The following is an 8,338-nucleotide window of genomic DNA, read 5'->3' as shown; positions in this document are numbered from 1 at the left end:
GGCCACACACAAGTGGCCAATGAGATTACAATACACAGAGAACACTGCACAGTCATGTTAGGTCACACACGGGCAGCCAATTGAATTACAATTCACCCTAGTAGATATAAGCATGCCTCATTGATTCGCTATCTCTACCTGGCCTGACCCATCCTTGTATCTGAGCTTTGCAAGTAAGTTCCTCTGGGAGGGACAGGGTCAATCTAAGTTTACTGCATAGGGTCAATCTAAGTTTACTGCATAAACAACAAAATGGCTCCCTCTGATTAAGTAGGCCCTTATAGTCTTTATTTCTTTTTTTAATCACTCTGTTTAATTTTCTCTTTTTACATGTTAAAAGTTTGAGTCTTATAAGTAATATACTATAAGTTTCTGACTCGATATGAAATAAATTCTTATGGAGTGGGCTGCAGACACTGGTTGCCTGTGTCTGAGGACTCACCTCTCCAAATAGAAGGCTGGGTTCTAGCTTTCACTGGCCATAAAATATGGCAGACCTCAATGCCCTCTAATGGCGGCCACTCACATTCTTCTTTTTTAATACAGACTAATAATTTAATAATAATTATTTTGTAATTATAATCTTTTTAAATATAGATTTATTTTGTAATCATAATCTTTTTTAATATAGACAAATAATTTAATAATTATTATTATTTTTAATTGTTCTAAAACAGTTTGCAACTATATAGAACATAAGTTTCTTACTTTGACACAATATCATCAGGTATATGGTTATGACACAGTTTCTATCAGATTATTCTGATTATTCTATTCAGACAGTTGGGTCTCAAAAAAAAAGGAGTGAAAACACATTTAGATTATAGTATAATGATGCCAGATAAGATACCCATTTTTGCTTGTGTGTGATTAGTTTGGAGGAAGCATTGTGACACTGTGCTAAAGTTGTCCTATCACGTTGATTGTTACAAACCGAATTACCTGGAATACCACTTTTCTTCTATAAGACCAAGGATTACAGTGGCTGACCCTCCACTCCAATCACATATACACAACCCCCTACACACAGAGTCCTGCATTACAATGAGGGCAAGCTGGGAGTGAGTATATTTTCTGTCATTCTGTGTACAGCACTGGAATACTCCTCTCAGAAGAACTGGAGAGCTTAATTCTTGCTGCTCATCTACTGCCCTTGCCCCAGCACCCAGCTTCTAAACTCAGAGGTGTGAGATTCTGCTGGTTATCTATGGGACTTTGAACTTACCCATGATGTTTTAACTTTGCTTAGCCCTCCCTCATTCTCTCTCACCTATACTGTATCTTGCGAAGATTCTACAAAATTTCTGATATGTGGCTGGTACTTGTCCTCTATTTCCAATGTGGTATAAATATTTCCCTATGGATGGAGAAAATGGGAGAGGTGGTAGGGAAAGTAGTCTAATGAGCAAGGCCAGTTTGCCCTGTTATATTGAAATAGGTCATTTAGTTAAGTCAGACTGTTTAATTAATTAACCATATTAACCTTTTAATGAATTGCTATGTAATAGTTAAAGTGTATTGGCCTGAGACTAAGGATAAATAGACCTGTTGAAAACCTACTACATGAACTTACAATTGACCAGAGCTTCAGGATCATTACATGAAATATAAGATAAAAAGGGTTTTGATCTCTAAAGTTCCTTTCACTTATCTTAATTAATGACTGTGTGTTTTTTTAGTGACACTAGTTTTTAATACTGCATTTAACTACAGCATTTCACTAGGACTACATTTTATTGCAGTTTGACTATTATGAGTTAACCCTGACATGGATGTAAAAGTCTGATCCTAAATAAGAATGAATGTCATTGCCTCTGAATTTTGAGCAGACAGTAGTCATAACAAACGACCTCTGTGCACCCACTTTATGTATCTATCACTTGATAATCATTCATTTATGTTACTTGGTACTGTAGACACTTTAAGGGCCATTTCTCCTGGTTGTTATTGATGAAAAATATTATGCTCCATTACTCAGCATTTAGATCTAATGACTGCTCCTTTCAGCTTTTTGTCAACCAGCTTCCTCTTTTATCTCCAGAACACTTATGATGGCAAAAGGCATCTTTTGAAAGATTTTAAAGTCAGGAGAGGTCATGTTCATGAAGTGCCTGTTCCCTGTCAATTCTTCAACATAATATTTAGTCATGTGAGAGTTTTCCTACCTGGAAGCTCCAGTTCACTAAGGAAAAAGCAAACGAGACTGCTGCTTATAAAAATGAGGTAATACTTGTGCTTTCCTAGAAGTCTAGTTAATTTCATTGCTTCATGCCATGATAAGTCATACAAAATTGTCAGATATAGAAAATTTTGGGGGGATTGGTGTATATATGACAAAATCAATTATATTAATGAAATTGACCAGCTAATTTTTCAAATATATTAATTATCTTATATCCAAAGAGGACTTTTTTTTAAATTGTGGTTTGAAATACATTTGGCTCTTAGAAAGGATCATAGGTGTTACCTTGTACTCCATCCCAACCAGCTCAATGAGTTCTTCTAATATAGCCATTGCAGGTGTCCATCAGCATTTGTTAAGCATGTCTCATTATAAAGAAATCTCTATTACCAATATAAATATTTCTTTTTTAAAACATGTTTTTAAAAAGTTAAGTTTACTAATTTCCTCTTGTTTTTACCAGTTGGTCCTAATTTTTCACCTACACCCTCATCCTCAAGCTTATCTTCCTCCTCTGTATCTCATTGAGAAAGGAAAGCTTTTCCTCTTTCATTCACATGTGTAGTTATCTGACAAGTCAATTATTGGATACATAATGTTTGTGTATATATTTAATACCTACTATATATTAGGTGTAATACCAGATACTAGAGTAAAATAGTGATTATGGTAAAAATTGTAGCACCAGAGAATTTCCTGGCTAGGAGTAATGTGGACTAAATGAACTGTTCATTTTAATATATGATCAGTGTTTCCAATCTTTGAATATAAATTTTGGGATATACCTTTGCATAGAATAACTTTATATGTGTTCAATCCTCCCACCCCACAAATTAAAAATTTTGATGTTATATTGCATTTTAAAAATCCTTTAAATATAATATTGCATTGTATCTATATAGTACTTAAAGGAATAACAATGACAAACCCTGTTCATCATAATTGAAAGTACAACTTCAATAGTACTTTAATGTGATTGTTACCTTGGTTTCATTTTTAAGGAAAGGAAACTGATTCATCCAAGTGACTCATTCAGAGTCATAGAATTGATGAGTGAAATAACTAGATCCAATACTCAGCTCTCTAACTCAGACCTTTGCTGAATATTAGCCATTGGAAAAGAATCTTTGCATTTGCATGGGGAAGAGGTGCCCTCTTTTTTGGAATCAATCCTATCCAGTGACACTAAGTAGCACAAAAGGCAAGCAGCTCCAACAGCAAAATGGGCATTTAAAAAGGACTTCTTATAGATTCATATTTAAAAATAGGAATCCTTATAACAAAAATGATTTTAATTCATGCTCAAATAATAGTGATATGGTTATTAGAAACATGTATCACAATTTTAGATGTGAATAATTTGAAATATGTTTAAAGAAACAAAGACATTTCATTAGATAGCTCTGGAAATAAGTATTGAGGATATCTACACTTACTATTCCAGTGGACTCCAGGGTTCAGCCAGTCAGATAAGCCTACTGCAAATAAATTGCAAAGATAGCCATGAAGTACATACCCCCAAAATCACATAACATTTGGACTTCATAACTCTCAGGAAGTTATCTTGACTCATTTTGAGAGTGAGTGGTATCTGGTACCTATAGATTGTCCTGAAATGTCAATCAATGACAGAAGAGGCAGGGGTTAAGTCAGTGAGTCCTAGGTTATTCTGTACAGACTTCTTTCATTCAATTTTTGCTGTTAAAGATTGATTTGAGAGAGAGAGAGACACGAGAGGGCAGGGGGAGAGAATTTCTAAGTAGACAACCTGATGAGCAGGAGTCATTCCCTGCGGGGTTGGATCCCAGGATCCTCAGATAATGACCTGAGCTGAAACCAAGAGTCCAGTGCTCAACCAACTGAGCCACTCCGGCAGTCTGAATTTTTGCTGTTAATGAATGCAAGTGACCAAGAAAATTAAACACACACACACACACACACACACACACACACACACAACTATATAACTATATAGACTCTTCTCCTGCCATGAAAACTTGCTTAGAACTTTAGAAATAAAGGCTTTTAAGTTTCTCTTTCTTAGGCTGAAAAATAACAGAGAGAATTTATATTTAATTGAGAAGGCTTAATCATCTCCGTTTCTAGTTAACATCAAAGTTACACAATATGTAACACACACACACACACACACACACACACACACACAAATACTTTAAATGAATTTCTAATTCCAAAAGTGAGAAAGTCCAGAATTCCCTTAACATTTTCATGGATCCATTGATTCTTTAAAGTTCATGTTTGCAAGTGCATTTCAATTTACAAGTGACTGTGAAATAGTCATAAAAAAACAAGTACACTATTTACCCTCAGAGCCTTATTTCAAATATTTTCCACAATAGATAATAGTATGACACTTAAGGCAAGGCAATTTTAGAAACCTTGAGAGAACCAATATCACTTATTGGATAAAACAAATAATTGGAAGTTATAGAAAACAATAGTTAGATACATAATTCATTCACTTTGTATAATTCAACAAAGAATATTTAAAATCCAACTTCTTTCCTTGTCAGTCAGGCAAATGCATCTGATTTCCTTTACTCACCCTTTACATAATTCTGACTCTAAAACTGAGGGTAGGAGGAAGATGGAGAGAGTTAAGGTTGAAGAAGGAAGGTTTTCTGAATTTTCATAAATAAGTATGTAATAAGGTTTGTGGCAATCTGTGGTATAACTTCCTCACTTCAAATAGTGCATAGACATGTTACACTCCCTTGCATATTGTAAATGCCTTTTCCCATTCCCCAACCCTGCTCCCTTCTGGCAATCACCAGTTTGTTCTTGTTTGTTATGAGTATATTTCTGTTTTTAGTTTGTTCATTTGTTTTATTTTTCAAAATTCTGCATAAAAGTTAAATCATATGGTATCTTTCTCTATTCACTTAGAATAATAGACTATTCACTTGGAATATTAGGCTATTCACTTAGAATAATACCCACTAGGTACATTGATGATGTTACAAATGGCAAGATCTCATTCTTTTTTTTTTTTAAAGATTTTATTTATTTGACACAGAGAGATCACAAGTAGGCAGAGAGGCAGGCAGAGAGAGAGGAGGAAGCAGGCTCCCTGCTGAGCAGAGAGCCCGATGCGGGACTCGATCCCAGGACCCCGAGATCATGACCTGAGCCGAAGGCAGCGGCCCAACACACTGAGCCACCCAGGCACCCCGAGATCTCATTCTTTTTTATGGTTCAGTAATATCACATTGTGTGTGTGTGTGTGTGTCTGTACATATATGTATATATGTATATGTGTATATATACATATATATGTATATATGTGTGTACTATATACATACATATATATATATATATAGTGGTATGTATTATATATATACACATACCACCTCTTTTTTAAGTTTTTAATTTTAATTCCAGTTATTGTTAACACTCAGCATTATATTAGTTTCAGGTATATAATATGTCAATTCAACAATTCTATATATTACTCAGGGAATGTGATGATAATGTGATGTGATGTTTAATCTCCATCACCTATTTTACCCATCCCCCTACTCATCTCCCCTCTGGTTAACCATCAGTGTGTTCTGTATAGTGAAGAGTCTCTTTCTTGGTTTCTCTTTTGTCTTCTTTCCTTTGCTTGTTTTGTTTCTTAACTTCCAATTAGGAGTGAAGTCTTATGGTATTTGTGTTTCTCTGAGTTATTTTACTTAGCATTATACCCTCTAAATCCATCCATGTTGTTGAAAATGGAAAAATTACATTCTTTTTTAATGGCTGAATAATATTCCAGTCTGTGTGTGTGGTGTGTGTATGTGTGTGTGCATCATAGCTTCTTTATCTGTTCAACTACCAATGGACACAAGCTATTTCCATAATTCGGTTATTATAAATAATGTTGCAATAAACATAGGGGGACCCTTTATTGGATATGTCATTTGGAAATATCTTTTCCCATTCCATAAGCTGATTTTTGGTTTTGTTCATTGTTTCATTCACTGTGCAGAAGATTTTACTTTGATATAGTCCCAATGGTTTCTTTTCGCTTTTATTTCCTTGCCTCAGGAGACATATCTAGAAAAAGGTTGCAGTAGCCAATGTCACAGAAATTACTGCCTAGGCTCTCTTCTAGAATTTTTGTGGTTTCAGGTCTCACAATTAGGTCCTTAATCCATTTTGAATTTATTTTTATGCATGATGTAAGAATATGGTATAGTTTCATTCTTTTTCATGTTGCTGTCCAGTTTTGTTTCCAACATCATTTGTCGAATGTCTTTTTCCTATTGGATATTCTTTTCTACTTTGTTAAATATTTATTGACCATATAATTGTGGGTTCATTTCTAGGTTTTCTATTCTGTTTCGTTGATCTATGTGCTATTTTTGTGCCAGTACCATACTGCTTTGATTACCATAGCTTTGTAATATAACTTGAGGTCTAGAATTGTGATACCTCCAGTTGTTTGTTGTTTTTTGTTTTTTTCTTTTTCAGGATTGCTTTGACTATTTGGAGACTTTTGCAGTTCCATACACATTTTGGACTGTTTGTTCTAGTTCTGTGAAAAATGCTGGTGGCATTTTGATAGGGATTGCATTAAATCTGAAGATTGTTTTGGGTAGTATAGACATTTTAGTAATACTTGTTTTCCAATCCATGAGCATGAAATGTCTATTTATTTTATGTCATCTTTAATTTCTTTAATTAATATTTTATAGTTTTCAGAGTATAGGTCTTTCACCTCTTTGGTGCTTTATTCCTAAGTATTGTTATTTTTAGTACTATTGTAAATGGGATTGATTTCTTAATTTCTCTTTCTGCTACTTCATTATTAGTGTATAGAAATGTAATGGATTTCTGTACATTGATTTATATCCTGTGACTTTACTGAACTCATTTATGAGTTCTAGTAGTTTTTTGGTGGAGTCTTTAGAGATTTCTGTATATATAGTATCATGTCCTCTGCAAATAGTGAAAGCTTTACTTCCTCTTTGCCAATTTGTAAGTCTTTTATTTCTTTTTATTGTCTGATTCCTGTAGCAATGTTGAATAAAAGTGGTAAGAGTGGGTATCATTTTCTTGTTCTTGACCTTAGAGAAAAGCTCTCACTTTTTCCCCATTAAGTAGGATGTTTGTTGTGGGCTTTTCATATACAGCCTTTATTGTGTTGAGCTATGTTCCCTCTAAACCTATTTTGTTGAATGTTTTTATCACAAATGGATGTTGTAATTTGTCAAATACTCATTCTGCATCTATTGAAATTTTCATATGGTTTTTATCCTTTCTCTTATTGATGTGATGCATTGTGATGATTGATTTGTGACTATTAAGTCATACTTGCACCCCAGGTCTAAATATCTCACTTGATCATGGTGAATGACTTTTTTTTTTTTTTTTTTTTTTTTTTTTTACTGTTTTGTTGGATTCAGTTTGCTAGTATTTTGTTTTATTAGGATAATGCCTCATAGAATGAACTTGGAACTTTTCTTTCCTTTCTATTTTTTGGAATAGTTTGATTATTTAAACATTTGGTAGAGTTCATCTATGAAACCATCTGGCCTTTTGTTTGTTGGGAATATTTTTTATTACAACTTTTTCTTTACTCATTTATCAATTGATGGACAGTTGGGTTGCTTCCATATCTTGACTATTATAAATAATGCCACAATGAACATAGATATACATGTATTTTTTTCAAATTTGTGTTTTTGTTTTCTTTAGGTAAGTAGTGGAACTACTAGATTGTATGGTATTTCTGTTTTTAACTTTTTCAAAAATCTCCATACTTCTTTCTATGGTGGTTGTACCAATTTACATGCTCACCAACAGAGCATGAAGATTTCCTTTGCTCTACATCTTTGCCAAGACATTTGTCTTTTTGAAACTATCATTCTGACTGGTATGGGGTGGTATCTCATTGTGGTTTTGATTTGTACTTGTCTGATTATTAGTGATATAGAACACCTTTTCATAACAGAACACCTGTTTCTGTTAGACAGTTGTATATATTCATTTAAAAAAGTCTATTCAGGTTCCCTGCCTATTTTTAACTGGATTATTTGGTTTTATTTGGTGTTGGGTTATAGGAGTTCTTTATCTATTTTTCATATTAACTGCAATTCAGAGAAGTAATGCTTGAATTAACAATACTGAACAGGAGAATAAATTAATTGG

At 33.7% G+C, this 8,338-nt stretch overlaps 1 long non-coding RNA gene across 2 annotated transcripts in view; it reads left to right on the top strand.

Moving 5' to 3' along the window:
• Positions 1-984: 984 nt before the first annotated feature.
• The window catches only part of LOC309844070, a 40,678-nt gene continuing 33,324 nt past the window's right edge, over positions 985-8,338 (top strand). Inside the window, exons 1-2 of one of the 2 annotated variants that reach the window (XR_014300482.1) lie at positions 985-1,061; positions 2,042-2,223. This is a non-coding gene — a long non-coding RNA (uncharacterized lncRNA). Of the gene's footprint in view, positions 1,185-2,041; positions 2,224-8,338 lie in introns of both variants that reach the window. The other variant, XR_014300483.1, reaches the window with a different exon arrangement.

Source organism: Mustela nivalis (genome assembly GCF_964662115.1).
Source record: "Mustela nivalis genome assembly, chromosome: 11".
Taxonomy (NCBI): domain Eukaryota; kingdom Metazoa; phylum Chordata; class Mammalia; order Carnivora; family Mustelidae; genus Mustela; species Mustela nivalis.
The sequence above is the reverse complement of the archived record's forward strand: the minus strand, read 5'-3'. Positions and strand labels throughout refer to the sequence as shown.